The sequence below is a fragment of the Eutrigla gurnardus genome (assembly GCF_963514095.1).
Source record: "Eutrigla gurnardus genome assembly, chromosome: 14".
Lineage (NCBI taxonomy): Eukaryota > Metazoa > Chordata > Actinopteri > Perciformes > Triglidae > Eutrigla > Eutrigla gurnardus.
The window spans coordinates 6,820,326-6,837,868 of NC_139937.1; the positions used below are offsets into that span (position 1 = coordinate 6,820,326).

Consider the following 17,543-nt stretch of genomic DNA (forward strand, 5'->3'; position numbering starts at 1 on the left):
CACGAGCGTAACTCAGAGTTTACATACTCAGAGTTGATTGAACTAATTCAGAACTGCTGTTCTGGAACCGAAAACTCAGAGTTGCCCGTCTCAGAGTTGGTTGAGCCTGCTTTCTGGAATGGGCCCCAGGACTTGCACAACTGCACAACTGCCCTGATAGTAACACTGAGTTACATGCCAGAAACATTTGGTGTAGCTCACATCAATGAAGATGCCTTTTTGTTTCAGCACATGGGATTTTCTTTTTAAATTGTCAAGCACGAATAATTGAATGTAGATGTAAGTATAACTTGGAGGGGGGGGGGGGGGGGGGGTAGCTCCTGCATGTAGCTCCGCCTCAGCCTGCCCCACTGGTGTTACACAACCCACAGATATTAACGTCTGAAATTAATTACTTCTGTCACAGACTCATCCTCAACCAACGGGACAGCTTTGAGAAAGGTACCTATTTTATTCTTATAATGTTATATTTTTACTGAAATTATTCCAAAAAGGATATTATAAGAAAACATGACCATATTGACACTGGTCACATCGAGGTGGGGCCTCACTCTTAGAATAAAGTGATTAATTAAAATTAGAATAAAGCAATTTAAAATGCTTTATTTCAGACAGTTGTGGCTTTTGTGGGTCAATGATGATTTTTAAAAAGAGAACGCAGTTGGTCAATCTGCACAAAAACATGTTCCTCATAGGCCTGTGTCCAATTTGATTTTCCTCGTTTGGTTTAGTAGAATAATATTGAAAGCAACATACACTGACATATGCTTGTGTGTTGTGTGTGTGTGTGTGTGTGTGTGTGTGTGTGTGTGTGTGTGTGTGTGTGTGTGTGTGTGTGTGTGTGTGTGTGTTATAAATCTTCATGTTGCCATTGCAGGTCTAAAGACACTGATGAAGATGGCCGCTACCCCTTCCAATCACAGCAATACAACAGATGGATCTGGAAATAATGTCACTATGTTTATTGACAAGTATGCAGAGTTAAGATATTCTCTCAAAATCCTGTCTCTCATAGTTTACTGCCTGGTCTTTGTTCTGGGTGTGCTCATCAATGGAGTGGTTATCTGGGTGACCGGGTTCAAGATGAAGAAGACAGTTAACACAGTTTGGTTCCTCAACCTCGCTGTGGCCGGCTTCCTCTTCACAGCGTTTCTTCCCCTGAGTGTGACCTACACCGCTATGGATTTCCACTGGCCTTTTGGCAAGTTCATGTGCAAACTGAACAGCACTATGAGCTTTTTGAACATTTTTGCCAGCATCTACATCCTGATGATGATCAGCGTGGACAGATGTGTGTCCGTGGTGTGGCCCGTCTGGGCCCAGAACCACCGACGTGTAAACAGGGCGTCCTGTGTGAGTCTGGGTGTTTGGGTGCTGTCTCTGATTCTCAGCGCTCCATACTTCATCTTCAGGGACACTAGGTCATCATTCTTCCATAAGGAAATCATCAACTGCTACTACAACTTTGCTTTTTCTGATGACTATAAAACACCGGCTGTGAATCAGCTGCGGCAGTTTCGTCATCAGGCCCTAATCATCACCCGCTTCCTCCTGGGATTTGTAGTCCCCTTCACTGTCATTGTCTCCTGCTATGCTGTGATAATCCATCGTCTCAAAAGAAACCGCACCCTGGCCAGCCAGTCAAGTCGCCCCTTTAAGATCATCGCTGCAGTTATCACTGCTTTGCTCCTGTGCTGGGCTCCCTATCACATCATGGCTTTAATAGAGATGGTCAATAGCATGCCTGGTTATCGAAGTGAAAAATTAAACCATGTCACCACAATTGGAGTCCCTATCGCAACCAACCTGATCTTTCTCAACAGTTGCCTGAACCCCCTGCTGTACGTGTTCATGGGACAAGATTTTAGGGATACAGTCCGCAAATCCATCCTGAGTGCAATGGAGGCTGCCTTCAAGGAAGAGGTTTCTGGCTCCACTACTTATATAAAGTCAGCGGACACCAGTCGGAGCAATGATAAGTCAGCTGCGAATACTGAAGTATAAGGATCAGAATCAGAATCAGCTCAAGTGTGAACACATACAAGGAATTTGACTCCAGCTTTTGTCGCTCTCGATATACACACAGAAATAGACATAGAGCTAAAACAAGGATAACAATATTAATAAAGATAAACGTAAAGATTTGACGACACTGAACAGCTATACATATAAGTATACATAAAAGCACATACATCATAAGGATGTCCATGGCATGGAGAAACAAATACTGTACATATCAATAATCTTGACTCAAATATAAATGTATATTTTTTGCTTTTGTTTTCTCTATACAAGGACATAGAAGCATTTCAGTGTGATGTAGTTCTATATATGGTTGTCTAACGGATCAGGTATCAAAGAGTACCACTACTTTTACAGCAAGAGATCTGATGGAACAAACATTTGTGAGCTAAACCTATGTTGAGTAAGGTGCTAGTGAAATTACTTTCATCATACAGAAAATTGGACCACAGTTCTGTTGTTGGATGCCCGTGAACAGCAGTGCCTTCAGTCTGTACCGTAAACGAGCAAAAAGCGGATTTCCTGGACAAACCCAAAAGTTATTTCACAATAGATATTCCATGAGTTTGTTTGCTTTATATTATATTCCATCTGTCACTTTTGCAAGAAATATTGTGTACGTGACAAAGAAAATATGCAAACAACACAAGTCCCTGGGATCAGCTCCAGCCACTTTTTTCCCCCCATCATGAGTGTATTCTTGTCAACAAAGTGGGTACCTCATTAGTCACTGGCCTTTGGGCAAGTTCATTATATTTCCATGATTTTCTTTCAACATTTTGAGAAGGCTTTTTGTGCCAAAGTCAGTAGCTTTTTGGATCATGATGATATTTTATTCCGATTATCTAAATTGGGAAACGTCTATGATACATTTGTTCATTTATGGTTTAGACTGTTTTATTTCACAACTTAATTTTCTGTCCTCCATCATTGTTAAATGGACAAAAACAGAAGTTTAGAACTGTGAGTGAATTGTATGAACATTATTATATTACCAATGCCACACTGTTGTCTATTTTTTTTATTTGTTTGTAACAAATTATGTCCAGTGATGTTTGGGGAAAGGTTTTGTGCTCATCAACACTGACAAATAGTTTTTAAACTAAAGATATCACTTGTACGTCACATGTGTTTCTAAATTTCTGTAGAAATCTGATAAAGTTCGAGTAAAAGAGGATGTTGACAGGAAGGAAAATACTTTAGATAAGGGAAATTAAAACAGCAGCTCAAGACTCTACAAGAGGTATAACAGAGGAAGTATGGTGCAAAAATAAAAATCAGATAATAGAATAAAATAAAAAATAGTCATGTAAAAGCAATCTACATAATATGCAACTATATGTATGTAACGTAATGTAATGACTGTTCATTATTAAAATACAATTTGGACCATATTTCCTTTCGTAATGTCATAATCACCACATGACTTCGCAAAACACTGTGCCTGAAATCTTTTTCTCTTGTATTTTTATATACAGAAAAGGGCATCACATACACAACTCGTCTGATGTAACCAACAAGTAGCCAATCACAGTATGTACATTTTGTTGTCGTTGCTCATTATTTTTTAGAGTTTTGGCCAGTAGAGGGAGCTGTTTTACACACCAGTGCTTCTCAGATCAAGAACAGCAAAACTTGAGAGGAAAAAACCCTGCACACACTGATTGATTTGTAGCCTTTAATAAGCCTTTGCAAACATATTTGTAGAACTGTTTGCAATATTAAAGGTATTCCAGTCAAGTAGTCAGGATGTGGCTAAATCATCAGTCATTTGTCAAAGTCACTAATTATCAGCAGTGTTTACATACTGACCTGTTATTCTGAGAAACACAAATGCTGTACCTGTTAATGTTATCAGTGAAATAGTATTTATGATTACAATTAATGTCAAATTGTTACTCTCTTCGTACATTAAGAAACTACATAAAAAACATTTAACATCCATCTGTATCCTTTCACAACATAGTTGTAATGGTGTATGCAGAGTATTTTATAAGTCATGATCAGCTCTAAAGTTATTCTTTGATATGATCTCAAAACAAAGACATTCATGGCACAATACGCTGCTGCTCAAAGGAACAAAAGCAGGTAACTACAACTGTGAGTGAATTAGGGGAATTGTTCAATCAACGAGAAACCGTCAAAGTGGATTCCGTTACTTAACGGCTCTAAATGTGGGAAAGAGTCCACTTTGTAAGTAAGCCCTGTAATTAGATAATGATGGTAGTGGTATGTTGTGAAGTGCAGGTCTGGAGGCGGAGTTGTCTGAGGAGGAGCATTGAGTTCAGGTGTGAGTCTTTGTCGTACCTGCAGGACCCTGGACTCTCTATCTGCCCAGATGCTACCAAACTCTTCACACAGGTCTTAGTCATGGTCACCATCCTGTAAATCAACATTTACAGATTTTACAGATTTTCATGTGGCGGCTGAAGCTGGCATTTAGTGCTTTTTCCCGCACCTCACCCGAAATATATAAGACTGAAGATGGCAAGGTGATCGTGGAAGATGAACTACTTAACTTTATTGTAGTGAAAATGAGGACTTTGAGTCAAGACGAAATCGTCACACTGGTGACAAACCATTTCACCTCTGAGCGAATTGAATCCTCCAAGAAAGTTTTGTTTGAGGTCTTTACCAAGACGACACAGCGGCTGGTCTCGCATAAAGGAGCACAAAAGGATATTAACAACTTGAAGCTGTGCTTGAAAGTACTCAATGAATGTGGAGGCGATATACTTCCTGGATGAACTGCTTCCTGTCTCGTTTAATAGCATTGATGTGTCAGTGCTGATGGAGAAAATGCTGCAAATCAACAACGACATTGCTGGCATGAAGAAAGTTATGGAAGCGTAAGTAGTTGCCTGCGAGAGTCTATAGGCTGGTCGCGGTGGAGAGGCCCAGCGGCCTCCCTGGGCAGGCGACTACCCGGGGAGACTTGTGCTCCTGATTGCAATATGGAGAACCTATGCCGGATGCCTACCAGGAGTGACAGAGCTGCTGCTAGCGTGAAAGTGGATCACCCTGAAGGGCGGTTAGCTACCAAGGTGGCCGGCGCTAACGCGTCAAGGGAGAACCCCACTGTCACTGCTATTGTGGTGCCTGAAGATCAAGCACAGTCTCCCCCGTGGAACCGTGTCGTGAGTGAGGGGAGGCGACGGAATAATCCGGCTTCGGGCAGCAATTACCGAAAACCCTGTAGCCTACTGAGTGCACACACCAGAAACCTCAACGCAAGAGAACTGGCATTATCGGTACCGGCACTGCCAGTATACAGGCTGTCCAAACGAAGATGGTGAGTGTTTTTGCAACGAGGTTTGATCCGAGCCTTGAAGCAGGTATACTCAGTAACTATCTCAAAGGCAAACTTGGGCGTGAAGTTGAGTGTCGGAAGATAGAGACCGCACAAGGAAGATTCAGTTCTTTCCAGGTCACCGTGGAATGTAAGGTGGTGGCAGAGATGTATGACCCCCAACTCTGGCCCACGGGCTCGTTTGTCCGGCGCCAGGGCCGGTGTTGTGCCAGTGTAGGTATCCCCGACAGAAATTGTTTCCCCTGGCTGCGGTAGCGCGCATTCATTCAGGCGGAAGCCTGAAGGCGGAGCAACAGCGTTATGATTTTATTCTTTTGTATGTCGTAACGTCGTACTAGTACTGAACGGCAAAACGAAGGTAACCATTTCCTCATGTGATTTGACATATCACGCTGTAATTCAAGTCCTGGTATGGAATTTGTCGAACTAAATATACGTCAATATCCAAAATCAAGACCACTGTGATTGTTTTCTGGCTTCAATTACGTCTATTTAGGCTACTTCACTCGAAATGTACTATAGTAGACAGATGAAGTCTGAGCATCAAATGATTTATTTTGTGTGTTCTTTAGATACTACTCTATAACCTCTGTGATTATGAGCAAGTTTCTTCTCTTATACACAAAGTTATGGGGGGGAAACAGATTATTTCAGACGTTTACCTGTCTGCCAGAATTTGTATCCCCCCTCAAAATAGACAGAGGAAGTAGCTCCCGCAGCCAGGGGAAACAATTTCTGTCGGGGATACCTACACTGGCGGCGCTATTACGAGGCACGTCAATCGAGAGGGTTTGGTGCTTCGATGCCAAAGATGGTACCCACCGTGACCAACTGCTCTGCGATCAGTGAGTGGGCCATAACGGAATTAATGCCAAAACATTCATGAGGATCGCTTCTTATAATTCGCGAGACCTGCGGATTGGACATAGCGATGCGGATAAGGCAAGGAATACCAATGTTTACTCGCTGTTAGAAGTGACATCTGTCTTCAAGAGACTTGGCTTCCCAAACAAGATCTGGATAAGCTAAACGTTCTGAATAAAGACTTCCACGGTGCCGGTGAGTCCACCACAGACCTCAGCACAAAGATTATGCGAGGAAGAATACCAGGGGGTGTTGCAATATTATGGAATAAGACATATGACCCTTTAGTGTCTGTGATGAGATTGAATGTGGACTGGGCTATTGGCCTTGAGATTAAATTTGATGATAAGAGGTTATCATAAACATTTATATGCCCTACGAATCCATCCAGTCAGAGGATGAATAGATTAGCTTTCTTGCGTTCATTTATTGAGGACTATGATTCTACATGTTTGTATATTATTTGGGATTTTAATGCTGATCTATCAGACAATAATTCACTATTTGCTAGAGATCTGATAGAGTTCTGTAATGAAAATAAATTGTTTTTAACTAGTCAGCTGTTGTTGCCTAACAGTAGTTTTACATATGTCAGTGATGCCTGGCATACTACTTCTTGGCTTGACCATCTAATGTGTACATCAGATGCTCATTCCTCTATTGTAGATATGGTGATAAAGTATGACATGGCTATTTCTGACCATATACCCATATCTATGTTACTGAAAGTTGATAATATCCCTGCGTTGGCTCCAAAGGATGATGCAAACAATGTTAGTAAGCTAGATTGGGTAAAACTCTCTGAGGAGGAAAAGCGCAAATACTTTTCATCAACTGACAAGCTGTTGGGTTTGATTGAATTGCCTAAAAATGCATTGCTGTGCCAGGAAATGAATTGTGAGGACTATAACCATGGTCTCGAATTATGTTCCTTGTATGACAGCATTGTCAACAGCCTCACTACATCAAGTTCTTATCTCACTACACAGAGAATTAAAATACACTGTAATGCAAAACCTGGCTGGAATGACCATGTGGGTGTGTTACATACTGCAGCCAGAGAAGCCTTTAAACTTTGGTCTGAATCAGGTAGGCCTAGACAAGGCCCACTGTTTGTGAATAAAAAGTCCACAAATGCAAAAATTTAAATATGCTCTTCGCTTTATTAAAAGGAAGGAAAACACTATGAGAGCTGATGCACTTGCTAAAAAGCTGCAGAGTAATAATTACTATGACTTCTGGAAGGACGTCAAAGTGTTAAACAACTGTAAAACCTCCCTCCCGTCTAATATAGAGGGAGTGTCTGGTACTGAGAAAATAGCTGAGAAATGGCGTGAACATTATCAAGAACTGTTTAACTGTATTAAAAGTGAACCCTTTGTGTTAAACAACATTGATCCAAATGAGAATCTTGTAATTAGACCTGATGACATTTTAGATGCAATCTCAATGTTAGATAATAACAAGGCGTGCGGCATGGACCATATTTATGCAGAACACTTGAAGTATGGTAGTCAGAAACTCTGTCCTTTATTATCAATGTGCTTTACTGGGCTCCTTATCCATGGGGTGCTACCTGATTCACTTCTCTCCATATTGCTAGTTCCAGTCCTAAAAGATAAAGCCGGGAAACTGAATAGCATTGACAACTACAGACCAATAGCGCTTTCTAGTATTCCATCCAAAGTTTTGGAATGCGTCCTCATTACAAGGCTTGATACCTTTCTACTAACATCAGATAATCAGTTTGGCTTTAAACGGAAACATGGCAAATATGTGTATATTTGCTTTAAAGGAAATGGTTGCAAAATATGTGGATCAGAACTCGACCGTATTTATGTGTTTTTTAGATGCCTCTAAGGCTTTTGATAGAGTCCACCATGGAAAATTATTTTTAAAATTACTGCAGAGAGGGGTACCAAAGGTCATTATCAGTACTGGTACAGTCACCAATGAGGGTCAAATTAGGCTGTGGAATATCCTCCCCATTCTATGTATCTAATGGTGTCCGTCAAGGTGGATTATTATTCCCTGCCTTATTTAATGTATATATGAATGATTTGTCAATTCAACTGAGTTTGTGTACTACTGGCTGCCTGGTTGGTAGCTCTCTCATTAACCATCTTGTGTATGCAGACGATCTGGCTATTGTTAGTCCATGCAGTGCTGGCTTACAGCAACTACTTAAGGTATGCACACAATATGGTCTTGAGTATGACATTAAATTGAATGCGAAAAAGAGCAATGTCATGATAGTGTCAGGCTTGGCAGAAACGGAGGACTCAGATGCAGGGCAGTAGTACAGACAGGCTTTATTTTTAAATACAGTTTCCCTGTAGACGGCGACAACAGAACAGGCTGTAAAACACTATAGGTCCAACGGACCACACTAACAAAACAACAAGAACAAAGGAAGCCCCCGTAGGAGAAAAAAGGAGAAGACTACACTGGTCTTAAGAATCTGGGAGTTTATGAAAGTTACTCAAACTGAAAATCGCTCCCGGAGGAGGAAGGCACACAGGCTATGAAAATAAATCTACTCTTATACAGCTGAAAACATTTAACGAACAGAAATCTCTCCAACAGGAGGAAAAGCAAACGCTATGAATCTTATCTAACAATGAAACAGAAATTACTAACCAAAAGGTATCCAAATCAAAATCACTCTACCACAGAGGAAAACTATATGCAAAAATAAAACTTGGCAATACTTATCTAAATGGAAATATGCAAGGCAAGGTCAAGACTGTGGAATTGGCTGGACGTAATCGACGAGACGAACGAAATACTCTGGCAGCGAAGACAGGGGAAGACACAGACTATATACACATGAGGGAGGGAGCACAGGTGGAAACAATCAGGGATCAGGGAAGACGCCAGACCGGTGACACAAGAGGAAGGGCAGGTGACCTGAAACGAGAGGAGCGTTACTTTTCAAAATAAAACATGAAATTCACAAGACAGAAAAAAACCAAGACAAGACATCCCTCACCGCGGTGTGACAGATAGTTAGAAGCAGAGAGGATAGAAAAATGACTTTCCCTGTTTTCTATCTGTGTAACAGCCCACTTGTGGTAGGTAAAGATTAAAGTATCTTGGTCATATAATCTCAGATGATCTTAGTGATGATAAAGATATATATCGTCAACGTCGCAAATTATATGCCCAGGCTAACATGTTACTTCGCAAGTTCAGTATCTGCTCTTTTAATGTGAAATGCTCCTTGTTTAAAGCCTTTTGTTCACCTATGTACATACTGCTTATTTATGGTGTAGACATAAGAAAAGCAGCTTACAGAAGCTTACAGTTGCCTATAATGACACTATGAGACTGCTGATGCAGCTACCTAGATGGTTTAGTACCCGTTGTCTTCTCCAGTGTGCCAACGTGTGAGGCAGTCCTAAGAAATTTAATGTACAAATTTATGTGCCGCCTGGATCTCTCACAAAATAGCATTATTGAAGCTCTAGTGAACCCAGCTAAGAGCTCCTTGAGCTACTCCTCTAAGTTTAGGAGGCATTGGAGAGAATGCTTATATGTTTGATTGTTTGTTTTGTCTTGTTGTCTTGATGGTCCGTTTTGTCTTGTTTTCTTGTCTTTTGTCTTCTTGGGTTTTTTTTATTATTTTTTAATCTATTTATTCTGCTTACTTTTATAATCTGCTATGGACCTTGTAGCCTACTAGTGTCTGTGATAAACAGTGTTGGGAGTAACGCGTTACAAAAGTAATGCATTACTGTAATGCATTACGTTTTGCTGTAACGCGGTAATGTAAGGCATTACAAAAAAAACTGGTAATATTTTACTCGGTACAAATCTCAGTAACGCGCGTTACAATGCATTTTAAACCCGAAATCAATTGACTCTACATTCGCGATCCCAGATGGGCATACACTCCACTTTTGGAAAAGTGTGAAAGCCGGTCCGTGTGACTCTACACTATGTTAATTCATCGCTGTTGTTAGCAGGCTCCATGAGCTGGACACCGACTCACGGAGCGGCTCCCGGTCGGTCAGAGCGCAGCCGGCCGGCAGTCACACCGAGGATCAACAGATGAGGGGCGGCGGGGAAGAGGCGGAGGCTCCGATTCTCCCCGTCGGTTTTGAACCGCTTTTTTATGTTCGCGTCATAACGCTTTTGGTGCGAGTTTAAAACAGTAGGTTTACTTCAAAACGCGAGCGTCAGACGCTGTAAGAGCGTTTATTTAGAGCTCCCCCTAAATGTCTCAGGTAGGCTTTCAGGTAATTTCGCAGCATAACACGGCGCCTTCCGGGTCATTAAAAAAGACGTAGGCCTACGGCAAATCTGGAATGAAAAATGTCACTGTTATTTCATCCCCGAATCCCATTCATGAACACAATATCTAACATCAGTTAACGAGTCGTTTTCTGTTTCTGGTTTTCCGTTTTTACAAATAACAGGATACGAGTCATTTCCCGTTTTTCGTTCTTTTATTTTGAAGCGAAAAACATCACATCCTGCTGTGTAATGAGCTGCATTGAACACAAGAAGATCTATTGAGAACATAAAATACATTTCCTTTTATTTTGGCGAAAAGTAATGCAAAAGCAGAGGTGTATAGTAACGAAGTAGATGTACTTCGTTACACTACTTAAGTATTTTTTTGAGGATTTGTACTTTACTTGAGGTTTTTTTTTCATCAGGACTTTTACTTTTACTTCACTACATTTAAAAGTTAAAAAATATACTTTTACTTCGTTACTTTGACATTTGCTACCTCGTTACTCGTTCCAAATTAAAATAATCAAAGAATTATCTGGAATGCGCGGGTCCGAGAGGACGAGAAGGACCACGTACGGTACTCTCGCGAAGTTTAAGGTAAATGCGGGATGCGCGCGGGGCGGCAGAGACGAGCAGCACTACAAACATGAAACATGGCAGCCGCAGACCATTTCGACGACGAGGGAGACACAGAAGACGCACAGCGTACAACTTCGGCAGAAGACGACGGTCACCCGTGGGCATACCTGGGAACTATGTTCAGCTACCTCGGGACTGGGGCAAATTCCAAAACCTACCGAATGAAGTGCATGTTATGCCTTCCGAAGTGCCACGAGATAAAGGCGTTCAGGAACTCGCCGTCCAACCTCAAAAAACACTAGTTAGTAACTAACTAGTTAGTTTGTGTGGTGTTACTGTGCATCAGCTCATGATGATTCCCCCACCATAGTTAAAAAGTGGAAAAAGTGGTTCTTATGTTAAAGACATTGTTTATTTTTTGAGTGGTATTCTATACCACATTGGTATTCAGTGGTATTCTATACCATATTTCATTCACCTGAAAAAGTGAAATAAAAAACAAGGGAAAATAATTTTGGGTTGTTTTGCTTCTTTTCATGCATACTATAAAATACTTGTACTTGTACTTTTGATACTTGAGTATATTTCTTCACAAGATACTTTTGATACTTAAGTACATTTAATGTGAGCTACTTTAAGACTTTTACTCAAGTAATTTTCCTTTAGGTGACTTTAACTTTTACCAAAGTCATTTTCAGTTATGGTACTTATACTTTTACTTAGTTATTTTTTTCAAGTACTTTATACACCTCTGTGCAAAAGTAATGTAAAAGTAGTGTAATGCCTTACAATTCAAAGACAGTAATATTGTAATGTAACTAATTACTTTGGAATGACAGTAACAAGTAATAAATAATGCATTACACTTTTGAAGTAACTTGCCCAACACTGATAGTAACACTGATTCAAGTTACATGCCAGAAAGATTTGGTGTAGCTCACATCAATGAAGATGCCTTTTTGTTTCAGCACATGGGATTTTCTTTTTCAATTGTCAACCATGAATAATTGAATGTAGATGTAGGGCCTAAGTATAACTTGGAAGGGGGGGGGATGCTCCTGCATGTAGCTCCGCCTCAGCCTGCCCCACTGGTGTTGCACAACCCACAGATATTAACGTCTGAAATTAATTACTTCTGTCACAGACTCATCCTCAACCAACGGGACAGCTTTGAGAAAGGTACCTATTTTATTCTTATAATGTTATATTTTTACAGAAATTATTCCAAAAACGATATTATAAGAAAATATGACCATATCGACACTGGTCACATCGAGGTGGGCCCTCACTCTTAGAATAAAGTGATTAATTAAAATTAGAATAAAGCAATTTAAAATGCTTTATTTCAGACAGTTGTGGCTTTTGTGGGTCAATGATGATTTTTAAAAAGAGAACGCAGTTGGTCAATCTGCACAAAAACATGTTCCTCATAGGCCTGTGTCCAATTTGATTTTCCTCGTTTGGTTTAGTAGAATAATATTGAAAGCAACATACACTGACATATGCTTGTGTGTGTGTGTGTGTGTGTGTGTGTGTGTGTGTGTGTGTGTGTGTGTGTGTGTGTGTGTGTGTGTGTGTGTGTGTGTGTGTGTGTGTGTGTGTGTGTGTTATAAATGTTTATCTTTTGCTTTAAAAATATTCCTATTATATCTTCATGTTGCAATTGCAGGTCCAAAGACACTGATGAATATGGCCGCTACCCCTTCCAATCACAGCAATACAACAGATGGATGTGGAAATAATGTCACTATTGACAAGTATGCAGAGTTAAGATATTCTCTCAACATCATGTCTCTCATAGTTTACTGCATGGCCTTTGTTCTGGGTGTGCTCGGGAATGGAGTGGTTATCTGGGTGACCGGGTTCAAGATGAAGAAGACCGTTAACACGGTTTGGTTCCTCAACCTCGCTGTGGCCGACTTCCTCTTCACAGCATTTCTTCCCCTGAGTGTGACCTACACCGCTATGGATTTCCACTGGCCTTTTGGCAAGTTCATGTGCAAACTGAACAGCACTATGAGTTTTCTGAACATTTTTGCCAGCGTCTACATCCTGGTGATGATCAGCGTGGACAGATGTGTGTCCGTGGTGTGGCCCGTCTGGGCCCAGAACCACCGACGTGTAAACAGGGCGTCCTGTGTGAGTCTGGGTGTTTGGGTGCTGTCTCTGATTCTCAGCGCTCCATACTTCATCTTCAGGGACACTAGGCCATCATGCTTCCATAAGGAAATCATCAACTGCTACTACAACTTTGCTTTTTCTGATGACTATAAAACACCGGCTGTGAATCAGCTGCGGCAGTTTCGTCATCAGGCCATGATCATCACCCGCTTCCTCCTGGGATTTGTTGTCCCCTTCACTGTCATTGTCTCCTGCTATGCTGTGATAATCCATCGTATCAAAAGAAACCGCATCCTGGCCAGCCAGTCAAGTCGCCCCTTTAAGATCATCGCTGCAGTTATCACTGCTTTTTTCCTGTGCTGGGCTCCCTATCACATCATGGCTTTAATAGAGATGGTCAATAGCATGCCTCGAAGTGAAAAATTAAACCATGTCACCACAATTGGAGTCCCTATCGCAACCAGCCTGGCCTTTCTCAACAGTTGCCTGAACCCCCTGCTGTACGTGTTCATGGGACAAGATTTTAGGGATACAGTCCACAAATCCATCCTGAGTGCAATGGAAGCCGCCTTCAAGGAAGAGGTTTCTGGCTCCACTACTTATACAAAGTCAGCGGACACCAGTCGGAGCAATGATGAGTCAGCTGCGAATACTGAAGTATAAGGATCAGAATCAGCTTTAATGTTCAAGTAAGTGTGAACACAACAAGGAATTTCACCCCACATTGACATAGAGCTAAAACAAGGATAACAAAATTAATAAAGGTAAACTTAAAGATTTGATGACACTGAACAGCTATACATATAAGTATACATAAAAGCACATGACAATTAAATTGTAAACAATATGACAATAGTCATAAGGATGTCCATGGCATGGAGAAACAAATACTGTACATATCAATAATCTTGACTCAAATATAAATGTACATTTTATGCTTTTGTTTTCTCTAGGACATAGAAGCATTTCAGTGTGATATAGTTCTATATATCATGAGTGTATTCTTGTCAACAAAGTGGGTACCTGATTAGTCACTGGCCTTTGGGCAAGTTCATTATATTTCCATGATTTTCTTTCAACATTTTGAGAAGGATTTTTGTGCCAAAGTCAGTAGCTTTTAGATCATGATGATATTTTATTCTGATGATATAAATTGGGAAACGTCTATGATACATTTGTTCATTTATAATTTAGACTGTTTATTTCACAACTTAATTTTCTGTCCTCCATCATTGTTAAATGGATAAAAACAGAAGTTTAGAACTGTGAGTGAATTGTATGAACATTATTATATTACCAATGCCACACTGTTGTCTATTTTTTTGATTTGTTTATAACAATTTATGTCCAGTGATGTTTGGGGAAAGGTTTTGTGCTCATCAACACTGACAAATAGTTTTTAAACTAAAGATATCCCTTGTACATCACATGTGTTTCTAAATTTCTGTAGAAATCTGATGAAGTTAGAGTAAAAGAGGATGTTGACAGGAAGGAAAATACATTAGATAAGGGAAATTAAAACAGCAGCTCAAGACTCTACAAGAGGTATAACAGAGGAAGTATGGTGCAAAAATAAAAATCAGATTATAGAATAAAATAAAAAATAGTAATGTAAGAGCAATCTACATAATATGCAACTATATGTATGTACTATGTAACGTAATGTAATGACTGTTGTTGTTGTTGTTCTTGTTGTTACCATTACTTTCATTATTAAAATACAATTTGGACCAATTTGTTTCCTTTCGTAATGTCGTAATCACCACATGACTTCGCAAAACACTGTGCCTGAAATCTATTTTTCGTGTATGTATATATACAGAAAAGGACATCACGTACACAGATCAGATCAAGAACAGCAAAACTTGAGAGGAAAAAATCCTGCACACACTGATTGATTTGTAGCCTTTAATAAGCCTTTGCAAACATATTTGTAGAACTGTTTGCAATATTAAAGGTATTCCAGTCAAGTAGTCAGGAAGTGGGTAGATCATCAGTCATTTGTCAAAGTCACTAATTATCAGCAGTGTTTACATACTGACCTGTTGTTCTGAGAAACACAAATGCTGTACCTGTTAATGTTATCAGTGAAATAGTATTTATGATTACAATTAATTTCACATTGTTACTCTCTTCGTACATGAAGAAACTACATAAAAAACATTTAACATCCATCTGTATCCTTTCACAACATAGTGGTAATTGTGTATGCAGAGTATTTTGTAAGTCATGATCAGCTCTAAAGTTATTCTTTGATATGATCTCAAAACAAAGACATTCATGGCACAATACGCTGCTGCTCAAAGGAACAAAAGCAGGTAACTACAACTGTGAGTGAATTAGGGGAATTGTTCAATCAACGAGAAACCGTCAAAGTGGATTCCGTTACTTAACGGCTCTAAATGTGGGAAAGAGTCCACTTTGTAAGTAAGCCCTGTAGTTAGATAATGATGGTAGTGGTATGTTGTGAAGTGCAGGTCTGGAGGCGGAGTTGTCTGAGGAGGAGCATTGAGTTCAGGTGTGAGTCTTTGTCGTACCTGCAGGACCCTGGACTCTCTATCTGCCCGGATGCTACCAAACTCTTCACACAGGTCTTAGTCATGGTCACCATCCTGTAAATCAACATTTACAGATTTTACAGATTTTCATGTGGCGGCTGAAGCTGGCATTAAGTGCTTTTTCCCGCACCTCACCCGAAATATATAAGACTGAAGATGGCAAGGTGATCGTGGAAGATGAACTACTTAACTTTATTGTAGTGAAAATGAGGACCCCCAACTCTGGCCCACGGGCTCGTTTGTCCGGCGCTATTACGAGGCACGTCAATCGAGAGGGTTTGGTGCTTCGATGCCAAGATGGTACCCACCGTGACCAACTGCTCTGCGAACAGTGAGTGGGCCATAACGGAATTAACGCCAAAACATTCATGAGGATCCCTTCTTATAATTCGCGAGACCTGCGGATTGGACATAGCGATGCGGATAAGGCAAGGAATACCAATGTTTACTCGCTGTTAGAAGTGACATCTGTCTTCAAGAGACTTGGCTTCCCAAACAAGATCTGGATAAGCTAAACGTTCTGAATAAAGACTTCCACGGTGCCGGTGAGTCCACCACAGACCTCAGCACAAAGATTATGCGAGGAAGAATACCAGGGGGTGTTGCAATATTATGGAATAAGACATATGACCCTTTAGTGTCTGTGATGAGATTGAATGTGGACTGGGCTATTGGCCTTGAGATTAAATTTGATGATAAGAGGTTATCATAAACATTTATATGCCCTACGAATCCATCCAGTCAGAGGATGAATAGATTAGCTTTCTTGCGTTCATTTATTGAGGACTATGATTCTACATGTTTGTATATTATTTGGGATTTTAATGCTGATCTATCAGACAATAATTCACTATTTGCTAGAGATCTGATAGAGTTCTGTAATGAAAATAAATTGTTTTTAACTAGTCAGCTGTTGTTGCCTAACAGTAGTTTTACATATGTCAGTGATGCCTGGCATACTACTTCTTGGCTTGACCATCTAATGTGTACAGCAGATGCTTATTCCTCTATTGTATAGTTATGGTGATAAAGTATGACATGGCTATTTCTGACCATATACCCATATCTATGTTACTGAAAGTTGATAATATCCCTGCGTTGGCTCCAAAGGATGATGCAAACAATGTTAGTAAGCTAGATTGGGTAAAACTCTCTGAGGAGGAAAAGCGCAAATACTTTTCATCAACTGACAAGCTGTTGGTTTTGATTAAATTACCTAAAAATGCATTGCTGTGCCAGGACATGAATTGTGAGGACTATAACCATGGTCTCGAATTATGTTCCTTGTATGACAGCATTGTCAACAGCCTCACTACATCAAGTTCTTATCTCACTACACAGAGAATTAAAATACACTGTAATGCAAAACCTGGCTGGAATGACCATGTGGGTGTGTTACATACTGCAGCCAGAGAAGCCTTTAAACTTTGGTCTGAATCAGGTAGGCCTAGACAAGGCCCACTGTTTGTGAATAAAAAGTCCACAAATGCAAAATTTAAATATGCTCTTCGCTTTATTAAAAGGAAGGAAAACACTATGAGAGCTGATGCACTTGCTAAAAAGCTGCAGAGTAATAATTACTATGACTTCTGGAAGGACGTCAAAGTGTTAAACAACTGTAAAACCTCCCTCCCGTCTGATATAGAGGGAGTGTCTGGTACTGAGAAAATAGCTGAGAAATGGCGTGAACATTATCAAGAACTGTTTAACTGTATTAAAAGTGAACCCTTTGTGTTAAATAACATTGATCCAAATGAGAATCTTGTAATTAGACCTGATGACATTTTAGATGCAATCTCAATGTTCGATAATAACAAGGCGTGCGGCATGGACCATATTTATGCAGA

General features: G+C 40.2%; 2 pseudogenes across 2 annotated transcripts; both read left to right on the forward strand.

The window, feature by feature from the left end:
• The first annotated feature begins 418 nt into the window (after positions 1–418).
• Positions 419–3,391, forward strand: LOC311024517 (chemerin-like receptor 1 pseudogene; annotated as a pseudogene). Its single transcript, XR_014599320.1, has 2 exons — positions 419–441; positions 878–3,391. The product of XR_014599320.1 is annotated as a chemerin-like receptor 1 pseudogene (transcript).
• Positions 3,392–12,183: 8,792 nt separating this feature from the next.
• Positions 12,184–14,861, forward strand: LOC311024518 (chemerin-like receptor 1 pseudogene; annotated as a pseudogene). The gene is made up of 2 exons (XR_014599321.1): positions 12,184–12,196; positions 12,687–14,861. The product of XR_014599321.1 is annotated as a chemerin-like receptor 1 pseudogene (transcript).
• Positions 14,862–17,543: the final 2,682 nt, after the last annotated feature.